The sequence below is a fragment of the Protopterus annectens genome, chromosome 1.part1, assembly GCF_019279795.1.
Source record: "Protopterus annectens isolate FY-2018-M chromosome 1.part1, PAN1.0, whole genome shotgun sequence".
Taxonomy (NCBI): Eukaryota; Metazoa; Chordata; order Ceratodontiformes; family Protopteridae; genus Protopterus; species Protopterus annectens.
This window is the reverse complement of record NC_056726.1, coordinates 1,431,588,773-1,431,601,557: the sequence shown is the minus strand read 5'-3', so window position 1 is coordinate 1,431,601,557 and position 12,785 is coordinate 1,431,588,773. Positions and strand designations below refer to the sequence as shown.

Sequence of the window (12,785 nt, the reverse complement as noted above, 5' to 3'; positions counted from 1 at the left end):
CCATCTGTTTATTTACTAGAGGTTTTGAAAGTGTGTTTTTAGATGTTTAAAAGTGTTTTAAACAGGGGAAAGTTGTATTTATTATGCTTGTATTTATTCCGCTTGTTTTTAAGCTATGTTTAGGAAAGGGTTAAAATTTAATTAAATTTCACATGATTTTAAGTTTTGGCACTGTGCAGAGGTATAAATGGGGAGGGGTTTGGATTGTCAGCATTTTTCTGATGAAGTTGGAGATGAAAACGAACTGGTAGTAGTTTCAGTGTTATCATTGTGTGCTGTGTTGTGCTTTGCTTGCTGTGGAACACATTAAATGTTTTAAGGTGGTTACAGCTTGCTGGTGCTTTTTTCCTGTCTATTGGTTTTGTTTCGGGCACCTCCTGGACTTGGTATTATTCTGATATTGTCCATGATTGTGTGTGCTTCTTTTACTGTTTTCCATGAGTCTTTACCTGTGTTCCACTTGCTGCAAACCTCTGTTAAGATTACGCTCTTATTCAAGCAAATCAGTTCACGCAGTTCCTCAATATGCACCCTACCTCAATTGTATATAACATCCCTAATAGATGTCCTCTGTACTGTTCATGTAAGGATGATTATCTCACAAAGACATCTTCCCCATTGTTATGTCAGCTTGTGGGACAGTCACATAATACACATTTTCACTGTGCTATCTGTACTGTACCATATTGATATGTGATTTGTGCTGCTGATGCAACTGTCTTACATTGGCATGCCCTGATCTGCTGTACATTAGGCTGTTTCACCTCTCCTCTTTCCCTTTGTTCATTCCTACAATTCATCTGTGTGTCCCTATTCAATACACACACTTCCCCTGAGTGGTTATTTTACATGGCAGTCCATGTATCCTTACAGATCATTTACACAATTTTTGTACAGAATGCCTGGAATGGGATTTCCAAACAACCAAAACAATCTACCATACACATATGTGTATTAAATGTTCTGAAGAAGTCTTGTTTCTGTTAAGATGAAAGCGTGGATTAATTTTTATTTAAGCTAAAACAGTATGTGTTTCCTCTGCTATGCAAGCCTTGGTGGATTGTTTTGGTTGTTTAGTGTCATTTTCTACCTATTCATCTTGGAAGTGTTATTTGGTGCTATTTGTGGAATGGGATTTCACAATACTCTGCACTGTATACACTGTCCTGTACTATGTTTGGACCATATACATAACTATATGTTAAGCCCTGGTAATCATTTTTGCATTCTGCACAAACCTGGTAACCCACTGTGCTCTGAGGTAAACAGGTTTGCTCTCTGTGTTGGTTTACACAGGTTTCTGGCTGGCAATACTGTTGCCAGCCATAAAACTGTGTGTATCAGTCATGGATCCAGAATAGATGTCTCTAGGGGAGCTAGTGTTGACCAAACATAGAAATATCAGTCATTCAGTTTTCTTAATGGATCACTAACTCCTCAATTTATTTTCATGTTCTGCATATTTAAAAATGAGTATATGAATCTATAAACACTAAATTGTGGAACGTAAATAAATTCCATACACATGGTAGAGGCATACGAAGAATCTATGATGCTATGTATTAAGTTTAGTCTAAAATAATAATCTTGCTTGACTTACTTACATCCCTACACCATCTGAATGATCTTCTTCCATTTTCACAGCTTGTCTTAATTTCAACTTTTTTCCACCCTTTCAACACAGTGTAATTATCCAAGACTCCACTGAAATATGTGAATTAAACCAGGGATGTTTCCACTAGGCCTTTAAAAGCCATGGGATACTGGATATTCTGAGGTACAGTTTAGAGCACTTCACCCCAGTCGACCCAGTGAAGGCCTGAACAAGAAATTCTGTCATATTTCTTATAAGGAAGAAATAAATAGTATCTAAATCTTTATACTTAAACCTGGCAAACCTAGAATTTACCAATAAAATAAGAAGACAAATGCTTGTAAAGATACAGTCATCATGACTGAAAATGTTGTCTGCCCACCTAACGCCCCAAACTGATAGTCAACTTCTATTCACCTACCTTGAGTTAGACTGGGATGAAAATGAAAATAAATTGGCTGCATTCATATATTTGAAGTTGTTGCTGTCATATGGGATGAAAGTAAAAGAACAAATAATTACAATCTTACATTTGAAATTGTTCATATCATACCTGTAAACACCCCGTACCGCTCTGATGTCAGACTGGGATAAAAAGTGAATGCAAAACATATTCTGTCTTGATGCTGTCAGACATGCTTGCACTGCTTCCTTAACTCTACCCACAAAGGATAGCCACAGGTACACATGGCTGATGTCCTTGTGAGAAAGTGAAAAAATAATGATCAGGTAACATATTCAGACATGTTCTCTTAGATAATACACTGCCTCCAAACAACTTATACTGGCCTTTTGTGTATATCTGAAGTCTGATCATGTGGAAAGTCAAAGAAATATTGACCACACTGTCCACAGAGCCTACATAAACTATAGCAACCTTCTGTGTACACCTTTGAACAGGGCTGCTTTTAGACTAGTTAAGACCTATGATAAAGGTATGAAGATGGGCTCAGAAAAAGTACTGCAGTGCAAAATGTTCCATAATTATTTAAAAATACTGTGTTACTTTTCCATTGTTATAAAGTACAATACAAAATCTCACAGTTCTACTTAGTCCCCCCTCCCCCAAACACCACATTTCCTGACAGAGGACAATTTGATATTTCATAATTAGTCATGTTACTATACAGCTGGCCTTACCGTCAGGAAAGCAGGGATAGTGCGAGGGACTCAGGGTGCAGAAGTGGGCATAATTATTCTCTAATACTCACAGAGTGGGACTCTGCAGGTGTGGACTTGCCCATGTATGATGTTATTGATTAATGTGAAAAAGCAGTAAAAGACAAAAGCTCTGTATCATATACAGCACCCCTTCCCCTCTTGTATTTACAAAGTCAGCTCTAATTAAAAAAATTAAAGAATCACTAAATTCTCCACTGCCACCTGAATTGCAAGTATGCTGAAAAAACACCTTGCCATTCTACAAGAAGGCAGGGTTCACTATTGCACATCCAGGCTGTACTTCAAGTAAATATTACCTAAAAATGGGCATATATCTTCAGTCATCAAATTATTTTGTTATATGTGTGTATATGATACTAAATATATAATTTTCTTTGCAACCACACCAAGTCAAAAGAACATTCACAATAAAACAATATGAATATGAACTGTTCTAAGGTTTTATTCTTCAGGACTCACAAAACACAAACAAGTGTGGTAAAGACTAAGTGATGTGAACAGACAAAGATCACCTTAAATGCACTATGTAATTCCATTTCAGAAACTGAAACACATGCTGTAAACAAGAAATTCAATGTACAGGTAATAAATCTGTTATATATAAAAAGTTTTGCAGAACGTTTGCCAGTTTACACAGTCATAATAACAAATGGCTAAACAAAAATCATTCATTGCCTATATGAGCTTTTTTTCTCAGATTTCAGCTAAAAAGTTTTTTTTTATTGCCATTTGGACTTTCCCAGTAATCAAATGCAATAAATAAATATGTGTCCATTTGTTTCTTCATATTTTCCCATCTAAACAAAATCTTCAATACCACATTCGAAGCCAGTACAAGATATCAAAGGCATGTTAAAAAAGTCACACACACAACCTGCTAGTAGATAGGTTCAGCACAAGCTTCACCCCCCTGCCACCCCACAAAGGCCCTTTCGACATCCCAAATACTTGTCCCGCACCTCACATCTCCATAGATCAAGTGTTACAGACCCTATCCAAGGCAAAGAACACAGCTTCCATGGGATCTGATAGTATCCTAGGATGTATTCTGCACCATCTCCAGTAAGAACTGGCTTCGCCATTGAGCACCCTACTCAACTACAATCTAAGTGCTGGCTTCATTCCAGTAAAGTGGAGAACTGCCATTGTCATTCCCTTCTACAAAGATGGTGCCACTACTGACCCTGGAAACTATTGCCCCATTAGCTTGACAAGTCTGATCTCTAAAGCCATAGAGCATATTATTATGGATCTCATAAATAAGGACATAGGCAATCTCCAAGCACTTGACCCTAGTTTGAATTCATCAAGGGCAGAGCTTGACTGCTAAACCTAGTTGACTTTTTTGAGACTGTCACCAAGGCCCTGTTTGAGGGAAAGTCAGTACACACAGCTTACCTTGACTTGGCCAAGGCCTTTGACACAATCTCCCACTCAAGCATCATCGAAAAGCTAACACAACTTACCTTAAATCCCTATCTCATCAGGTAGGTGGCCAACTGGCTCACCGACATGACCCTCAAAGTCAGAATAGGCACCTCCACCTCCAATAGCAGACCTGTCACTAGTGGAGCTCCCCAGGTATCTGTCCTGTGACCCCTACTGTTTAGCAGCTATTTCTCAGAGGTCCAGGCAAAGACAAAAAGCCTGTGGCTGACCAAGTTTATGGATGACTGTAAGTTGGGTGCTGCCACTGACTCCCCAAATAATGTTAACATACTGCAAGAGGGTCTCACAGCAACTAATGACTGGTGCCAAAGTCATGGCCTCAAGCTAAATGCAAACAAATGTATCATCATACCTTTCTGCAAAAACACAACCCCTATTGAATACCACATCAACAACAACCCCCTAAGCACACAACCTGTGGTGAGAGACCTGGGCATTCAGGTTGATAACCTCATATTCGACCATCATGTAGTGGCAGTGGTCAGAAAAGCCTTTTACTTGGTTCATCTCATAAGTAAAGAGATTGCATCCAGAAAAAAGGATGTTATTACATCTCTATGCTCCTCCTTCTTTAGACCAATAATTGAGTATAACTCCCCATTGGGATGTACCTCTCCAAACATCTGCACCAACTGGAAAGGCCACTGAAATACCTCACAAATAGAATCCATGGCCTTCAACATCTCTCCTATGCAGACAGGCTGATATCAGTATCACTATACTCGGAATTGTACAGATTGCTCAGGGGTGATCTGTGTCTCACCTACAATGCAATCTCAGACTCTGCCCTACTAGAGATGTTCCATATCTGTAAGTCTAATTCCTCACGCACTACCCACTAAAAAGGCCTGAATCTAATATGCAACATCAACAAAAACTGCTGGAGAGACAGGTCTGTCTCCCAGAGGCTGCCCCATCTCTGTAATAGACTTCCCAAACACATGAAACGGAGCACCTCGCTGAACCTCTTCAAGCACAACCTTGTTGAGTGGATAGGAAACCACAGATTTGTCCCAGGGGTTCCACCTATGTCCCTCACTGACAGGGGTGACAGGTGCTGACTCAGGTTTATTTTTGCTGATAAACTCTTGGCTAGGCTTGGAAGGGCCCCAGTGCCATCAGCCTATTAACCTCTTATGATCCTATGTTCAGCTGAAAAACTTCTCTCTCCCTCTCTGTCTCATGCACATGCATATGCCTAAACACAAACAAAGCATGCATTCATGGACATACACACACACACACACACACACACACACACACACACACACACACACACACACACACACACACACACACACACACACACACACACCTCAATCTCTTAGCACAAGAAATCTGGACAAAAGCAAAAATAATGGTGGAGCAAAGGCCCAAAAATAACAAAATATTTGAATTATTTCACTTCCAAAACTTAGAAAGTTGAAGAAGAATAATTGGCTTTGCATTGCACGCATTTTTGACTGAAACTCAAATGTTATTGTTTAGTGACTTCATTCCTCAATGACTTACCAAAAATACATATTTTATTAGTAGCAAAACAAAATATTAGGCACAAATCTAGACTTTCTGCAAAAATCATGTCCTCACCCCATCACACTTTCTCCTCTCTTTTGCCCTGATGTGTGTGCATTTCACACCTAAAAGAATTTCAGAGCTCTTTCCACTACTTATTTCAGTAATAAGCTCAGTTCCTCTTCCCAAAGCAACTACATATATTCATTATATCTATAACAAAATGTCTGTTAAATATATAAGCTAATATTATAATAAAAAAAAAAATCACTCACTTCTTGCAGCTATGCTCCAGGTGCCTGTCACACCTATGCAAATGCATTTCTTAATTTACAGTACAGGCAAGCATATTACATGCATGGTGTTGCTGTCTGCTCTATGAAGCACTGTCACAGAGCAGATTCCAGTCACAGTGAGGCTATTATATAAATAACAGTGCTTCTCATTTGACTTGCTTGCTCTCTGTGCTCAACCGACATCACACATAACATATAAACAAATAATAAGACTCAATCACAGACTCAAGGGTGGCAGCTTGTATAATGTCATCACAGCTACAATGTCTTAGGGTTGCAAAGGTCAAGTTGCAACAAATCTGTAATTTAAAGGGGCTGTTCAAAATTTTGTGGCATCCTGTTATTTTAAAGTTTAACTCGTTTTTTTCCTGGTATTTACCGAACACTTGAGACATATTCATAAGAATGTGGAAGTTGGACCAGACCTTATGGGGCGGATTTACAAAGGCTTGCACGGAGTCTAAGAGTAGTGTAAGATGGCAGACAGCCAATATGTCTGCCAAGCAATCCAGCAACAGCCAGCAGGGACGTGCATGAGAGCTTCTAAAGCTACTCTTGCACGGACAGTGTTATGTTAAGCAAATTATCTCATTTGCTGCTGAAAGATATGCAAATAAGGTAAATTTGCAATCCAGGAAACACTAAGCTTTCCGTGGAAGGGTGGTGTTATTTGCAGAAATGTACTCCGTTGGTAACGGAGTACCGTTCTGCAAATAGCTAAACGGAGCTATGACAGCTCCATATAAAGGATGCATCTGGTTGAGGAAGCATGCCAATGGCCAAATATAAGGCCATTGGTATTTTTATAGGTTGAAAATTAATAAAAATTAATTTTTATTTTTTTTCCCCGCTCTCCGATGTTTAAGAATAGCGCAGCGCCGCGCAAATGTGCGGAGCTTCAAAAACAGAAAATAATTAAAAAATAGCCAAAAATAGGCATGTTTAATAAAAAGATTATTCTGGCATACAGGTGAATGGCAGGCTGAAGACAACATGGCTACTGAGTAGTGGTTGCTAAGGGGGGAAGCTCAGATTGAGAGATGTAACCAAGCATTAGTAGGCAATCCTATGCAAATGAGGATAAGGATAGTGAATCCCAATTTTCCCTGGTATGTGAGCCATGTCCCTAGAGTGTAAGTGTAGGAGTAGGGGAGTAGTAGAGTAGAAGATAGGTGACATCATTAGGGGGTATGTCTGAAAGACTGTAAGCTTATTGGAGCAGAGTGGCTTTATTTGCCATGAGTTGCTCAGGATTGTAAGAGGCGTGTCTACAGTTGTCCTAGCTGAAACCCAGAAACAAAAGGTGTATGCCGTGGATATATCTGAAATTTCTTGCAAACGTGCTTACACAGTGTGCGTGCATGTGCGAGCCTGTAAGCCTGTGTGTGCGTGTGTGTGCTCGTGTGCACGTGTTTGCGCTTATATGTGTGGCACTGCCCCTTGTGGAAACAGAAAGGGAAAAGGAAGAAAAAGAAGTAGTAGAAAGTTAACCAAGGAGAACTAGCAGAGCTGCCAGGTGAAATATATCAAAATCATCCAATTACACAGGCAGTAGACTAGTCCAGCTCAGCCCAGCACTTTAAACTCTGCAAACACCATTCCCCCATGTTTTTTTCTCAAGAACTCTGCAACACTGCAGTATACAAAGAGTGAAAACTTAAAAAGCTTAAGTCAGACAAAATGTTAGGGGCTGCTATTGCTATCATAAGCCAACATGTTCAAGATGCTGAGGGTGGTTATATTGCAACTGCTGCTGAGCAACCCACAGTGAGGAGATGGAAAAGAGTGTACAGACCCAGGGTAACCTACCAGGCACTACATGAGCTGGAGATAGTGGAGTGCTATAGAGTGGACAGAGACCTCCTGCAGCAAATTGTTGAGCTGTGCCAGCCACTCACACACAGAACCAACAGAGGGGAAGCCATCCCAGTGGATACCAAGGTATGTGTTGGCCTGTGAATACTAGCTACAGGTACCTTCCAGAGACCAACTGGTGATATGATGGGGGTTTCACAGGCATCAGCATCCAGGGTACTGCACCAGTTCCTGGATGCCATGTCTGCACATGTCGGTGAGCATGTATATTTCCCCAATTCCCGTGAGGCATTGGCCAGCAATATGCGTCTTTTCCACCAGATAGCAGAATACCCTGAGGTAGTGGGTGCAATAGACTGCACGCACATACACATCAAAGCACCACCCAGTGAGCGGGGTAGGGTCTACATCAACCGCAAGGGCTTACCCTCCATCAACTACCAGGTCATGTGCGATGCCCAGGGCATAATAATTAATGTGTGTGCTGGCTGCCCTGGAAGCTATCACAATTCCCACATCTGGCATCTGACGCAGCTGTACCAGAGATTTGCCAATGGGGACATCCCTGACGGTCACCTAGTGGGGGATGCTGGATACGCACTGGAGCCATGGCTGATGACACCCATCAGAAATGCACACACACCCGAACAAGAACTCCATAATGAGGCACATGCACAAACAAGAAACATAATTGAGTGTGTGTTTGGGATGCTCAAGTCACAGTTCCGGTGCCTGAACACATCTGGTGGAGCCAGTACTCACCAACTACATGTACCCAAATTGTCATGGTATGTGCCATGCTACACAATATGATCCTGTGAAAACAGTTGCAGCAGGAATAGCATGGGGCAGGGCCAAACAGCCCCCCACCATTGCCAAAGCCTGCACAGACACAGTGTGACTCGGACGAGGAACAACCTGAGCCTAACCCAGTAGGCAGACGGAGGCGTGCCCAGTATGCCTTGGCCTTGGCAAAGACGCAACGCATAGCACATACACTGACTCAGTAGGAACCCTGGAAATGACACCTCTCTCTGACTCGCACATACAATAAAAGGGATGCCTAACTTGACACTACTTGTTTTCAAACATGTATAGGGAGTGTATTATGTTCATCCAAATAAGCAGCCCCTGCAACACCACCTGAGGCATGATTGCCCTATTTTAAGCAATATAAAGCAGTGCTAAGCACATTTTGACACTGTTTAGCATATTTAAGCACAATCGCGTTGCTGCGCAGTGTGCAAACTAGCGCAATGTTGGGCAACATTGGGCAATGTTGGGCAAAGTCGAGCAAAGTCAGGTAAACATGCTCACACCTGCTTTACTGTTCCTTAACCAGTCAGGTCTGCCCAGCAGGAAAATAAAAAGCAGTGACAGGGCTCGAACTCAGGATACTGTGCACTATAATCCCAGTACTGAACCACTAAGCCATGACAGCATTTCACTGGCACAGACACAACAGGACAATTGTAGACTAATGCAAACACAAACAAATGCTGTATCATGCCCTCTGAACTTTCCCCAGGCCTATGCAGACAGATAACAGCAGGCCAGGCAGTGTGATGTGAGTTGGGTAGGCTATGAAGTCACAAACTAATATACGTGAAATTGAAAGCTAAGATCTGTAGTACAGTAGTATGCCTCAAACCAGTACGATAGGCAACAGTACAGACTGAAATGGAGTACCTGACATAACAGTGCAGGCCTAGCAAATGTGTATAAGTGTCAGTTGAACCCCTCATCCTATGTACACCCACAGTAACAATAAGGTGTGCCCCCCGGGTAGAAATGTACAAATAATAGCTGTCCCCCCTGTATGTAGAAATGTTGATAAGTCTATGCAAAGTGACTCATGGAAGCATGCTTCCTGTCGATGTACAACACAAAGGTGAGCACTGAAGTAAAAACTAACTTGATTTTTCACACACATATAGTATATATGTCCATACTGGGCATGCTCACACACTTAAATAAATGAAGCAAATGTCAGTCAACAACATACTGAAAGGTCATACTGGGCATGCTCACACACTTAGGCCATGTCTGAGTACAGCAGTGGGCCACACATATCTGGCAGTTGCAGTTCTTACCCCAGAAACTTGTCACTATTCACCAATCCTGCCTTGCACACACTGTTATATGAAACAGACCCATATAATATATTGGACTCCTGTCAAGGTGCAGGGCTTGAGTCTCACAAGGGATAACTGGCTAGGCTTAATATGGCTTGCAAGGGCAGTTAGCTTAGTAATAAACTATGAACCTATGAACTATGTACTACAAGTATTTAAGTTGTTCAAAGAAAGTGAAAATACAAAGAAGATCAATAAATCTCCGATCAGTATCATCAATAAACAATGAGCACTCCTAACATTATCCAATCCATGTTCTGGCAAGAATATTGTCAAAGAGTCCATAGAGAACCATGAAGCTTTCTTTTGCTATGTCATAAATATCAATGCAAACTCATATATGTTCTGAGTCAGTGCAAAGTGTAAATGAATACATGTACATGACTGACATTGCCAACATCTTGTCAGACAGGTTCATACATATTTACCCCCTCTCACTGACAAAAGGGCCCATTATCATACCTGGAGATTGAGAAAACCCAGAAATCACATATACAATGGTTAAACAGCACTTTCCAAACCTAAAAACATGGCGTCTATGGGATGACATGGTTTCCCTAGCTGTGTCATATGTGAACTCCAAAACAAACAGACCTGGCACCTGAACAGTCTGTGGAGACTCACCCTCTGTACAGGATATGAAACTGTTGAATGCGTTACAGCAACATTTGGCACACTACACAAGTGTTTGGTGCACAACAGACCATGGGAACTATTGTCTTATAAGCCTATTAAGCCTGATCTGCAAGGCCATGGAGTCCATCATGATGGAACTCATAAACAGAGCTACAGGGAGCTTACAAACACCCAACCCTACCAATTTTGGTTTGGTCAGGGGCAGATCATGGTTCCTAAACCTGCTAGACTGTTTTCAAGGCAGTCACCCAGGATGAAATGAGCTACACACGTCCTACATAGACCTTGAAAAGCCCTTTTCCAACATCCCAGACACATGTTGTATCCACAAAATCAACAACCTGTGCATAAATATGTATGTCATCTGATGGATTGCCAACTGGGGCACAGATAGATCCCACAAGGTAAGAACGGTGGTCTCCTGTTCAAGATGGTAACAACTGCTGTCCCCCATGGCTCAGACCAGGGACCCCTCCTCTCTGGTGTATACTTTTCAGAAATACAGTCAAACACACAAGGGCTATGTTTAACAAAGTTTGTGGATGACTGCAAAAAAGTTGTCATAATCGATGTTTGGGACAACAGAGACATCCTTAAAAAGGGTCTCAGTCAGATGTGGTGTTAAATTATGGCCTCGAGCTACAATCATACAAATACCACATAGGTGCCAACACCCTAAATATGGAGGTGATAATAAGGGATCTATCGACACATGTGGATAGTCATCTCTACTTCCAGAAACACATTCACAAAGTGGTCAGAAAATCATGCTATGTGTTCCCACAAACTGGCAAGGTCTTTGCATGTAGGTCAAAGGAGGTTCCCTCTACTCATCAGTCATCAGACCCGTCAGAGAGTACCACAACACACTTGCGATAAATCTGACTAGGCACCTTCATCAGCTGGAAAGACCACTGAAGTACCTCAACAAGAGGATTAATGGCCTGAAACAATTGCCTCATGCAATAAGACTGAATTTAACTCAATCTGTACACTGTTGCATACTGTCCACTCAGGAGATCTCTGCCCAACAGACAGGTCCATGTCCAATGCAGAACTGATGTACATGCGCTATCTGAAGTAAACCCAAGCTCACTGTACCACATGCTCTAGGGATATCATCATCACAACATAGAATAGAACATGTTGGAGGAATACATTACTAACTCACAGACTTCCCTTGCTTTGGAACAGGCTCCCAACCGACATTAAGCCGAGTCCCTCACTGACACTCTTCCAGAGGAGCCTTGATCAGTGTATGTGAAACTGAACTGTCACACCATGGATCACTTCATCAGCTCTACTACACAGAGGCCTAGGGAACTAACTCCATGGGTGGTGATAGCTGCACATTCTGGCCATACTAATACATGCATTCAGGCAGATAGCCTATTACCTACCTATGTACATATATATCCTATGTACATATATATATATATATATATATATATATATATATATATATATATATATATATATGTAGGGGGAACACAGTATAATAAACCAAAGATGGATGGGCAAAGATGTGTGTAAGAGGGTGACCATGACAGGGAGCCATCCAGGACTGTCCCACGCAGCACACATCCCAATGGCATGAAAGGCATGAGGTGCACATCTCTCCCACTGTACATAACAGCCACCAGTATCTGTAAGCATTACAGTGTATGTGGTCCATGTGCCTGCTGTACAACATGACTGTACAATGAATGAATGTACCTGTCACATAGGTTCATAGGTATATAGTAGACCATCTCCACAAAGGCATATATCAGCCTACGCAAGTTGTGCAGCTTTTACCACATCATTGGGTAGTCTCTCAAGGCCTAGTTCTAATACTTAGTACCCTAAGCCCCTTTTTAGTGGGGCTGCTGATGTGATGCCTGGCATGAATTGTCTGTTTCCCATCCACTCATCAAGGTTCCAATTGAAGAGTGTCAGCAAGGGGTTCTGTCTCATGTACATTGGGACTGTTCCACAGTAAGGTACTCTATCCCATCAGCATGTTGTATTCATCGTTCTGATGAGGTTCCTATCCCTGGAATGTGTAGGGTGACTCAATGTTGTTATCTGTAGATGGAGCATGTTCAACAGTTATGTGTTGGACATGGCTCTGTATGTTAGGCAGAGTGTGCCACTGAGTAGGTGGTACGCAATGAAGAACAG

The 12,785-nt window shown here is 41.5% G+C and overlaps 1 protein-coding gene across 1 annotated transcript in view; it reads right to left on the bottom strand.

Annotated features, from left to right (window-relative positions):
* Positions 1-12,785, bottom strand: part of LOC122816350 (scavenger receptor cysteine-rich domain superfamily protein-like) — a 1,565,493-nt gene that overhangs the window by 887,730 nt on the left and 664,978 nt on the right. The window lies entirely within an intron of this gene.